The sequence below is a fragment of the Nipponia nippon genome, unplaced genomic scaffold, assembly GCF_047370975.1.
Source record: "Nipponia nippon isolate SJK-2023a ecotype South Korea unplaced genomic scaffold, ASM4737097v1 scaffold_5, whole genome shotgun sequence".
Lineage (NCBI taxonomy): Eukaryota > Metazoa > Chordata > Aves > Pelecaniformes > Threskiornithidae > Nipponia > Nipponia nippon.
The window spans coordinates 98,514,277-98,526,860 of NW_028262369.1; positions in this window are offsets into that span (position 1 = coordinate 98,514,277).

Genomic DNA, 12,584 nt, shown 5'->3' on the forward strand with positions numbered 1-12,584 from the left:
GCCGGCAGGAGGGCTGGAGCAGAGCCTGCCTCCCCTCCGTCCTCAGAGCTCCCCTGCCAGCCTCGCCTGGCGCGGCCGAAGGCGAGGGGTGGCCTTGGCGAAGGTGGGGTTTTGGCCTTGGCAAAGGTGGGGTTTTGCCCTGACCTCCTGAGTCGGTCCCCCAGGTCACGAACGAGCTCCGTGTCATGGAATAGAATCATAGAATCATCGAATCGTGAAGGTTGGAAAAGACCCTTAAGATCATCGAGTCCAACCGTTAACCCAGCACTGCCAAGTCCATCTATACCATGTCCTCGAGCACCACATCTATCCGTTCTTTAAATACCTCCAGGGATGGAGACTCAACCACTTCCCTGGGCAGCCTGTTCCAATGCTTGACCACCCTCTCGGTGAAGAAGTATTTCCTAATATCCAACCTAAACCTGCCCTGGCGCAGCTTGAGGCCGTTCCCTCTCGTCCCATCGCTTGTTCCTGGGGAGAAGAGACAGACCCCCACCTGGCTACAGCCTCCTTTCAGGCAGTTGCAGAGAGCGATGAGGGCTCCCCTCAGCCTCCTCTTCTCCAGGCTGAGCCCCCCCAGCTCCCTCAGCCGCTCCTCCCCAGCCTTGGGCTCTAGACCCTTCACCAGCTTCGTTGCCCTCCTCTGGGTCAGCACTGGGCTGAAACGTGAGCGATTTTACAACACCCTGAAACGGAAAGTGCTGCTATCTTATGCATGTGTGATCATAGGGAGATAACACCAGTGACGCAGACAGGAGGATCTCAAGCATGACATTTCAAAATTCAGGGCGAATATTCTTGATTTTGTTCCGATGTGTCACATCTTCAGCTGGTCAAATTGCTCAGCTCTAATGAATTTTCCAAAGAATTTAAGCCTTGGTTTCTGCTTGGAAATCATGAGCAAAACACTAAAATTTGCAGTGGGTGCATTATTTGTAAGGCCTCAATGAAAAGTTGGAGCAGACAACTTTCCATCTCTTTTTTTTTTTTAAATTAACAGCTGGTCTCAGCTACTTTGCAGTCTCCATCCGTCCCTGCTGTCCACCAACACAGCTTCAGCCCTTTCGACAGATGATGGAATGGGAGAACAGTGAATAAGCAGTGAGGAAACTTCTTGCTCACAGCAAGTTGGTTTTCCCTCTTTTGCTCGACTGTGTACATTCGAACAGGAGATAAGTCTGGAAAAATACAGTTGCGTAAATGCTCTCATGTCTCCTCCAGAGCGCAAAAAATCCTGTTTCTTCATTCCTTTCCGCTCCACGCTGAAACACGTGGCAGCCTCACGGGCAGATGCAGGTGGGATAGAGCTCTGGAGGTTCAGCTCTGGCTCTGTATTCCCTCTGAGTCCAACGTACCAACTGAGGCATATCTGTCAAATCTAAGGAGAGAAGAAGACGGGGTTGAAAGAGCTCTTTGTTAATCCCGAATGGAAGCTGGGTATGAACATCTGCTCCCTATCAGTTCATCGGTCACCTCCGTACAGATGGAGGCAAGATGCACCAAAGCCAGCGCTGATGCCACCCATTCCTTGGCAGTGGCTCGGCTTAGAGGGGACCGAGGGTGCCGGGAGAAGGAATTGGTGCTCCTGGGCACCACACACCGGGGCTGGGGGAGACGGCTCCCTCGCACAGCTCACATGGAAAATTCGCCTGCGTCCAGCTATGTTAGGAATGTGGAAACTTTAACACACACGAAACGCTTACTCATCACGACCACAGAGCTTCCATCAACACGCTTCCCAGTAACATCATGGTGACATGCTTTGTTCTCCCTGACGGTCCGGAGGCCGCTGGCATCACCCAGCTAAACCCCGGGACTTTCGGGGTGCCCTCGGTGCTGTGGGCACTTGTGACAATCAGTAAGCTACAAGACACCTCTGCCTGCTCCGAAACTGCCTGCTTGTTGTCATTCCTTGGGGAAGCTGTTCCAGATATGTTAATCCCCGTAAAACTATTATTCATGTCATACTCTTAAGTTTAATGCCTTTTCCCATATCTTGATAACGAGGGGGATAACGCAGTGGGGGTTAACATTTCCATTGGTATTTTTCACACGCAGTCTGGATTTTGATTTATAAGGCAGAGTTTCTTGCTTTGCTAAGTTCAAATTCCCCCTTTTTCTTCAGACCTGATTCCTCTCTAGACTTTCGCAGTTTCTCCGCTTTCCATCCGAGAAAGCATTATGCGTATATTAATAACGTATACACAATCTAGTGTTATCTGTGGTAATGACTACTGATCTAGTGTAAGATTTTATGGGAATATCAAAATACATTTTTCTCCTCTCACAAGTAATCTGCCTGAACACTTTCCATGACTATAATAAACGAGCCGAGAACAAGTGCTTTTAGTATCAGAATGACTGCTTGATGATTTAAATCTAAAATTGCCGTCAGAATCTCTCTCCCTGCGATGCCAACTACCAAAGCATCCGTGGAAAGTATTAAACAAAATACATAAAACCTGAGCCTTACACATCCCATCCCCTCCTCCTTTCTGCGTGCATGTAGCTAAACGGGATGTACGTTAAAAGAACATTGTTGAGGTTTAAGGTCAAACACTTGTGTATTAGGAAATGCGTGTTTCTTGTGTGTCGGAAACGTGGGCTCCCTTGTGAGTATGCGGTGATGGTCATTAATTTCACAATCACGTATTATTTTTTCCCAAGAACCTATTCAGCCCACGGAGCGATATTGTCACCTTAACGAGCAGCTATTCAGAAACATCTGTACTTCTCACCGGCCAGCGTGTAATCCGTCCCTCATTTAGGGACGCTATTCAAAACCTGCTTCTGAACACATACCCGTTTGTTATCTCTTCTTATCAATGTCATATTTGAGTTCTTAACAGATGAAAAGAAATTATTCTTCGCCGCTGCCTGATGAGATGCCGTGACCTGAGGAGGCCTGTTTGACAGACGAGAAGCAGGAAGGGCACGAGTACCTGCTAATTCTGGTTAAGCCTCGGTTCGTTCCCAATCCTTAACGTTACATGGCACCGCAGATGTTTAAAACAGAGCTCCTGCTACTTTTCATCTGCAGCCGTGATGCGTTAGGACTTAAAAATCAGAAAGCGTTGCCCCACATTGTCTGTGGAAGGAATAAAAAATTCTCACTTAGGGAAAAAGAGGGTTCAAGCAGCTCGACTGCCACGTGCGGCTCAGACCACTGCCAAGGGACCGGAGCTTTGGCTGCCGAAACCAAACCCGAATTTTCTTCTTTTCCGATGAGGGTTCAAAATTGATGACGGCAGGATGAGAATGAGCATCTCCTCTTTCCAGGTGTTGGTATAATAATATGCAGGAACAAGGGCAATTGTGAAAATAAATGCTAATTACCTGTGAACTGAAAACGAAGTGAAGCTCGGCGCTCTTATAATCTGTATTTTGGCATTTCGAAATCTGGCCATAACTACACTACCGAGCAAGAATTACATAAATTCGTAAAATTAGTTGAAGACATCAGTGACTCTCCCTCACTCGTCTGGCACTTTGTTGGGCGCTAAGGCTTGGCTGGGAAATAACGCTCAGCTATTCCAAGTTTCAGGAGCTGAGGGCAATGCTTTAACAAAGGTATAATGACTCTAAAATGATTTTAAAATCCCTTAATAATTTAGGGAGGATTTGAAGTTAGGGAGCAAGGTGTTTTAAAATAGCGACCGTACTGCAGTTATCCACGTGCAAGTGGGAATCCTGTATCCCGTGCAAGCCCAGAGCACTGTTCCGCAGCACCTGCAGCTCCGCCGCGCGTCTGCTCCTGGGCCCTATCCTGATCACCCTTTCCCCGCGTTGGTCTCTTCCCAACACACCACCCAGCTAAGGAGGCTCTGCAGAAGCCACTAAAATTATGCGGATTATTCACACACATCTTAATTCTGCCTCTGGAAAAGCTTAATGTTTTGAGAATAGGAAAATGTATATAGACCCAGCGAAATTGTATCTGGGCCCACTTCTTGTGCAGATACGCTCCTGCTGTGGCTTACGGCTGCTTGACCTTCTTATCCCACCAGCTGGGGAACTGCCTCAAATCAAAACTTCCCTGAAGCAGAACTTATTCCTCTTGGGTAAATACATCTAAACCAGGAAAACTCCTGGATAAACACAGTAAAAGTATCTCATGCAAATCCGACGTTAGCTGCTTCGCTGTTACATTATGTATGATTTGTTAGCGCTCGCGGTAAGAACAAATTGCGCGTCGGGGGTGTTCTGCCATCCGTGAAATCACGTGCAGCTCAAGGACGTTTCCTGCTGTAGGATGGTACAGGGAACAGCCTTCAGTCAGCAAGAACGCCCGTGAGATGCCAAAAATCAGCCTGCGGAGCCCACAGCTTTAACTTTGGTATTTTGTCTAAATTCCTAATGCTGTTGTGCATTCGTTCCTCGCTCGCACAAACTCAGCGCAAACATCTTCTGAAGTACTTCTATCCACAGACATCAAAGAGTGCGAGCCTTTAATCTGGATGACAATATAGGATTCAATTTCAACCAAAAGAAAGAATTGTTTTGAGATTTATTTTTTTCAAAGCCCGTCCAAATTTGAAGAAACATCCAGAGTTGTATTAAATTGATCTGGATCTGAGCTCTGATCTGAACCGGGCTGATCCGAAGATCCATTGAAATTTGTGGAGAAAATCCTATTGAATTTCTTGTGCTTTGGCTCGGGGTGAAATGATTTCTAGCCGTTGTTTGAGAATACCCTGCAGACAAAAAGATTTCATTTTCAGTTCCTGGAGGTTAATTATGGAAATTCGTTATAGAGGATCAGCAGTTGCTGGAGAGACAGTAAAACTATTTGGTATGAAATTCTAGCCTAGAGCTGGTAAAAATTTTCTGACAGAATGGTTTTCCACCAGAAATATTGATATGCCGAAGGCAAAATGTTTTGCAGAACTGCTTCGATTTCAGTGAAATTTTGCGTTAGAAACTTTCTGATACAAAGCGCCCTGGTTGCACCGTTCTGATTTAACCTTTTCTTAATCAGACGTTCAATTCCAAGGTTTTCTTATGTTCTTTGGAAAGATATAAGAAATGTGTAAACTTGAACATTTTGACTTTAGTCGAAGGATGGATTTCGCTTCACGGGGAATTTTTAAATGCCTTTTCATTACTCCCGTTTTGGGGTGGAACAAGCAAGTGAACTTGTGCAATCCCCAATTCTCACCCCGCTCCGGCCTATCCCAGTGGATGCTGGGGGCCAAAGGCAGAATCTGGGAACAGCTTCCAGGGCAGAGTGAAGTGGATTAGGTCAGGACTGCGTGTCCTTTCCCATTCCTGTGAACGCTGCACTTCACAGGGCTTCCCTGAAGGCAAAGCGGCTTTAAATTATTGCTGAAGAGCAGAAAGAACTCGGCAAATAATAAATGCTTTTTTTTTTTTTTGGCCGCAGTACCACCAAGGCGGTTTAATTGTCCTGAGGAAGTTAAAACTGTTTCTTCTCTCCTCGAACTGCTGCCGGCTGGAGCCATGCTCCCCACCCCTTCATACCACACCAAGCCTCAAATATTCGGTGAACCAAAGCTTTCCTGGCTGCACAGACATACTTGTAATTCTTGCCCATGTGAATGAGTAACAGCAGCGGCCGGGGCAGCAGCACAGACCCTCAGAAACATAGCAAGCATTTTTTCGGTGCCATTTGAAACTCTTTAACATGCTTCGGGGTTGATTTTTATTGTTATTTTGTGTCCCATAAGCATGCCCTTTCCCACCATAAAGTCATGGGGCCGAGTTCTGCGCTGAATTTCTCCGCCTGTTAGGCTTGTGAAGCTGGTAGCTGTAGCCTCGCGGGCGAGCGGTGCCAGGCTGTGATTAATCTGGCTCCGATCTGCAGAAAAACCTCAGGAATTTCGAGGGGGAAAGCAGTAGGGTTCGGCAGGACAGCCACAGGCACCCACGTGGGCAAACCACCCGCCAGCTTGCCCCGAGCAGCGACGACCTGCAAGTGGTGGGGTTTGCAGGCACAGAGCCCAGCGCTTCTGTAAAGCAAATAGCAGAGAGAAGCAGTGGTGAGCGGCGCGTTTTGCAGAGACGCGTGGAGATTTGGGAGGTGCAAGGGCGTTCATGGGAACTGGGCATCTAAATCTCTGGCCCAAAATAAGAATAGCAAATGTTCAACCTTATTAAACTTCCTCCTAGCCAATCACTGAGAAAGCAAAAGCCGCTAGCGCAAATCCTTGCTCCCAAATTTCTAATTAACTAAAAGCCGTTCATTTTTGAGGCAGCTTCTGCATGGCCACGGCTGTCGGCACAGAGGGATTACTGCTTTGGGAAGAGCTGCTCTCCTGGGCTGCTTGAGTGAGGCTGCAGACCGGAGCTGCAACACAAAAATGAGATTTAAACCAAGCCCTTGCGTCAACCAGGACATTTCTGGGTCATGGTGACCCTGGCCTCGATTTTCACTCACGCTGCCTGCAGCTGCGAAGATGAAATGCAGAGTTTTGCTCCATTTCTTTGCTTGCTTCGAGGTGCTGTAGCGGTGCACGGAGGGACGCGACATGCCCAGCCCCGACGCCTGGGCTCGCTCAGCAGCGGTTCCAGGACCTGGAGCTCAGAAAGCCCCAGCACAGATGGATGGATGGTGGTGGGCAGCGGGCTGGGGGTCCCACTGCTGCTGCGGGAGCCTGTGCCACCTCGGCAGCTCCCAAACCAGGTTAGGTTGAAAAAGTGTGAACACCTGAGGATCGCACACGCTTTGACTCCCTTCAGAGAGAGGCAGAAGCGAGGCTAATTAGGCAAGTGTTGGTTGCAGCAGGTTTCACACACTTTCTAGTCTGAGATTTCCATAGACAGGGAAAGTTAGTCGCTCTAATTAAATGACTCAGAAAAGACTAACTGGTCTTCTAATGCATTTTGTATTTCGGTTTGTAGCTGGGTGTTTGCGAATGAATGATTCAAAATTTTAAATCTCTTCTTCCTACGCTGCTGTTTACTAAATAAAATGATTTTTATAGGAAGGTTACAGAAAGCAAGGGCTTCTGGAGTGGCTTCGCTTTACTTGCAGCTTGGTGTATTGTAAAAGAAGGGTTGGAGGGAACCTGCAGGACATTGCTGCTCCATCCCATCACCTCCAAACCCCGCAGAGCAGCGTGTGTGCTCCATGCCAGCAAGACGAGGAGTCCGGGGCTTTCCGAGCCTCTGGCAAGTGTCGCTGGGTTTGCCTGCGTTGCGCTGGGCTCCGTGCGGTGGAGCGGAGGCAGCAGCAGGGAATCGGTGCAGGGCTCGGGCATTGCTGCAAGATTCCCCTTTGCCTCTCCAGGCCCGGGAGCAGACTGGCAGCAGCAGCGGGAGCCAGCATAAATCACTTCAAAACTCTCCCTGCCTATATTGGATGTATTAAAAATTAATTACTTAGCTTAGTTATTTCATACTGAAGGCAAGACTGAGCAATAAGAACCAAATCGTGTCCTCAGATAAAACCATTACATCAGCCTACGCGGAGCGGTCTGGGAGCCTTTTGGAGCCTAGAGCCCTGCTTTCCCTTTTGCCTAAGCCCGTGCTCAGCACATCCAGGTGAGCGGCAGCGCACGCTCGGCTGGGTATTAATGCACAGGTTGGATTTCAGCTGGAACATGTATTTGCAAAGTCAAAGGAAAGCCTCATTTTTTCACCATAAAAGGTAAGGAGCAAAATTCCAGAGCTGAATTTACATGTCCTGCTGCTCCTCAACGTGGGAAAAGAATGCTGCATCCTCCCACGTATCTGCTTCCCATCCCAGGTCTTCCTCCCTCCCTCCGACTTGTCCGTGCAAGTCAAACCTTTTCTGCCGTGAGCCAACAATTAATTATAAGTATATAATAACCTCTTATAAAGAAAGATACATGCAGAAGCCAGGTCTGGTTCCCTCGATGCTTACATAGTTTTCCTGCCTCTGTATTTTCCAAATTAATTGAAGCGGCCCATCATTTTCACAGGTCTGGGGGGACGTCTGGCACAAAAATCTCTTCTGACCTCCCTCCTAATAAATAATGATGGGGAGAGAGGATTATCCAGAAGCCAAGCTTGTTCATGCCACAGCATGGGGGCTTGAGGGGTTATTCCTGGTGGGAATGGGATGCCTGTGTGGAGTCAGCATCCCTGCTCGGGTGCTCAGGGCCAGAGTCACGGCACTGATCTGCGATTTCATCCCTGTGAAAATCAGCAGGGGACGGACAGTAAATCTTGTCCAAAAAAAAAGGAATTTGGAATCGAGCTTTGGAAGTTTGTTACCTGGGGAATGAGAAGGATGGTCTTGCAACACTTTTCTCCTACTGAAATGAGCATGACAGAGAGGGCGATGACCTGACAATAATTAAAAGCTGATGTTAGACACTAAAATGGGTAAATTCTAAGGTTTCTGGAATCTTCTGGTCCAAGTACAAAAGAGACTTACTCTGTTCCTGGTTCTCCTGCCAGTTTTCCAGCGGGACCTGGGGCAAGCCAGTTCACGTCTCCGCGCCTCTTTCCTTATCTGAGGCTCATAGTAACTCCCAGGCTCGCAAGTGCACTGGGAGGGCGAACCCATTGCCACCGCCATCCGAAAGAGCTCTGGTGCCTCCTGAGAGCCTGGGGTTTGGCTGGCAAACATGGTGGGTGCCCCTGCTACCTCCCTGCCAGGTCCCTGGGTGCTGCCGGCAGGAGCCGGCGCTACCCGGCGCTGCTTCCCCCAGCCCTGCTGCCCTCCTGCTGCCTGGAGGGTTCAACCCAGCCGCGTCGGTCCGAAATGTCAGAAGCACCTCAAGGAACCATGCTTCAGCCCTGAAAAGCTTAAAGGTGATGATCAAACAGTCTTCAGACCAAGGGGCCTGGCCCTGATGAGCTGGAGGCAGATGAACAAAAGCAGGCAGCTTTTTGCCCTGAGGTGGAGGCTGTGGCGAGGCGGGTTGTGTTGGAGGGAAGATGGGGTCTTGTTGAGCAATGCTGGGTTTTATCATCAATCAATAAAAAGAGAAGAATATTTACAAGCTCCTTAGGCGGATGGTACATAGCAGCGTGCAAAGCCACACCAAGCCCAACAGAAGTGATGACCACCCCGGGGATCCTGATGCACCAACGAGCCCATCCAGGCGGTGGTTTGCTGTTTGTCCCCGAGACAAGGAGACACTAAACCCAAGTGAGCTGACCCCTGGCACCGGGGAGCAGATCTTTTCAGCAGGGAGCACCCAGGGAGCAAAGCCTGGGCCAGAGGGTCATGGTGCAAACCTGCAGTGCTCCAGGAAAACCAGGTGCATGCTTACCTGCTTTTAGAGAAGCTAACGTACCAGCGAGCACAGCCGAGCCCCTGGGCTTGGGTGAGGAGATGGCATTCGCCACGCTGGCATCCTTTCCCCAGTGCCAGTTTAACCACACCTGGAGCTTGCGGTTGCACCAGACAAGCCGGCTCACGTCCCTGGCAGTTTGAAAGCCGCAGTGAATCAAGCCCGGAGAATTCCTCGTTTCCTCGACAGAGGTTTTATTGGTTGTGTTAATTCTGGGGACATCAATGCCTGGCCACCACGGAGAGCGAGGAACTGAATCTTATGGGGGTGGCAGCTCCCAGGCCAACACTGGGGATGTCCCCCTGGGGTGGCAGTGCCACCAGCATGGCTGGGTCGGGGGCACAGGCTATCAAAGGGCAACACCAGGTTACTCCCTCCTGTGCCAGAGCTTTTGAGCAACACAGCTCCTGATGAAGAAGCCTTTTGGCATCAAATAACACTGTAATTATGGGAAAACCGGAGGGAATTTTTCTCGTGTTAAATCCTGCCCGTACCTAGGTCCGAGTGGATGTGAGGGGGCTGCACGGGGCAATAGTGGCCGTCAGGAGGCCGTGGGGCTGCCCCCACGCTGTAGTTGAGTGCATTCATGCTTGGCAGGGCCATAGGTGGAGAAATCACCTCTGCTTCTTGTGAAACCCTGTTCAAAGTGTTCGCAAAGTCATGGGGTTGCTTCATCGCTGGGGTTAAGGCCAAGCGCCCTCTCTGCCCTGGCAGCGTGGGGCTGGCTGGGCCGATGGGAGCACTCCCGTACTGCCCGTCCCTTCCCGGGGCAGAGCGGGCATCTCCCGTGCCGTCTCCAGGAGCTGCTGATGGAGCCGGGTTAATTTGTTGGCTCCTCTGGATCCCTTCCTAGGAAAAGCTCAGTTGCTGGTTTTAGCGATGCCCCTGCAATGCCAAAAATGGAGGAGCATCTCCTGGGGACCACTGTGCTCTGGAGACCAGGCGACCTAAAGGGTCCCTCACCGTCGACTCATGCTCCCTGACTCCTTAATCTTACTTAGCTTTGCAAAATGATCTTGAATTTTCAAGAGGAGATGAGAGGGGTGATTAACGGGGATGTGGAAACAAAGTTGAGCAACTCCCAACGTCTCAAACTCTGGTGGGTATAAGCCAGCCCAAGCATTTCATGGGGAAGTCGGAAATCCCCAGCATCCCAGCAAGGAGCACTGGGAGCCTGGGGTACACCGCATCCCCCCATGCTGCTTGGAGGGCATACAAGACCAAGGGCTCGGGGACGAGCCATGGACGAGAGGGGGTTCGTTTTGCTAGGAAAGCCCAAGCTTTCAGTCAACACCGAGATGCCGCGATGAGCGCTGGGGAGAGGGACGCTCCCCCTGCACCGGTGGGACGCCAGCCCTCGCGTACGAAGCAGCGCTTCTGTTTATTTAAGAGACTCTCCCCCAAGTGCAACATAAGCAAGGAAAGTGGCCTGGGCTAAGAGCCAGGGTGCTAGCGGGGGGATCCCTATCGCTCCTCTTCCTTCCTCTCCGGCAGGTGGGAATCCCCCTCCCAGCCCTCAAGCCCTTCGGCTGTGATGCCGTCGGTGACATCAGCGCATTCCCGGCAGCGCTCCTGTGGGCACGTTGTTAGCTTTGCACTGAGTCACCCTTCAGCAAACAAGAAAGATAAGAAAATAAATGGCAGCGCTCCAGCCAGCACAGATGCTGGTTTATTTTGAACTCCAGAAATTATTTATACGCTAGAGGAGGGATACCGGCACCTTCTCCTCCTAAAAGCCCTTTTGTAAAGTCCCCTATTTCTCCCTCTTTCTTACCATTTTCCTGCAGCAATCCCTTATCGTCTCAAGTACCGTCACTACAGGTACCCTAAAAACAAGGCAGGGCTAAAGCAAATATTTTGGTGAGAACTGAACAGAGCCAAAGCTCCAGAGGGACGAGAAGAGGTTTTGTTTTATCAGAAAAGCAAACATCACCTTCACAAGCAAAATGCTGTTTTCCCTCTTGAAACTGCGTTATGAAAATGAGGCCAATGCGGTTTTCATTTGCAACACTAATTTGATGAACTCCAGCGGGTTAATGATATTGCCGTATTTAATTAAAGCAGTCTTTAGTCTAGCTCAGTCCCTCCTCCCTAGCAAGGGCCTGGCGCTTTGGAACCACTGCCGACCCCTGGCCCCAGGGCCCAGCCTCTGGCCACAAGCGTGGGGCAGGATGGTTTTATGGGCTTTACCACCCCGTCCCCTTATTTTGGAATCCCTGGCTGATCTTTGAGTGCCACCAAACCCTGATGGGAGCTGGGGCTGTTGAAGCTGGGGTTGCTTAGCCCCGAGAACTGAGACAGCTGACGACCACTGCCCCAGATGAAGGTGCACAGCCCCAAATGCCTGTTTCAGCCCCATCCTTTGCCAGGTCAGTGTTTGTGCCAGCCCGAGTCTGGAGCAGGGACCTGATTGCCCACGGTGTTTTCTCAGGCACGCTGTGCCCTCAAGCTTGGGTTGGGAAACTGGAGGTAAAGGTTTTGCATTCAGTGGTCACGGTGCTTGAGAGACGCAGAGGGATACGGCCACATGGCTGCGATCTCTGCTCAGCTCTTCCCAAAAATTACTGACACCGAAGAGGAGTCTGAGAGCTTTGGAAATCAGATCAAGAGACAAAACCCCTGGCAAGCCCTGAGGAGCCGTTCCAGCTGTAGTCCTGATTTCTCTCCAGCCTTAAAATGAGCCAAATACAATGGTTGCTGTTGCCTTTCCCAGTAAGCGTTTCCTGCAGAAAGATCCCACGTGTGACGTAGCTGCAGAACATGAGTCACTGCTTGGGTTACCTGGCATGGCGTGTGTGTCCTCCGTCTCCGTATTTACACTGCAAACCTCATTTCTGACCTGGCCGTCATCTAAGTGCCTTGTTGATATCTTTGTGCTAGACGATAGCTTCCAGCCCGCGGGTGCGTGCGTGGCGCCGTCTCAGCCGTGCTTCTGCACTGGGCAGGGAAGCAGTGGTGGGAATGCTGACTGGTGGGAAGTCGGAAGAGACCAGCAAATGTCCCTCTGTCAAACCTGAAAATGATGGCTCTGGCTTTCTTCTACATCCTGAAAATCCTAGGCTTGCTGTGCAGGCTCACCCTGGCCCCTCCATGGGTTTACGGGCAGGAATATTGCGCCATCCCTGGCTCTTGCAAACAAGGAGGATGCTCCGGCCCGTGGCAATTAGTTTCCCAGTTCAATCCTACATCCCCGTTTGCAGATCAAAGTCTTTACCAAACAGTTTATCTTTGCTTGGAAAATACACATGCTCTCTTTCCTCATCTGAGTTCTCTATGTCAATTTAAGTAGGAAAATAATAATAATCTACTACAAATCAGTGTGATACCCATCCAGGTTCCCCATCTCGTGTCATGTTA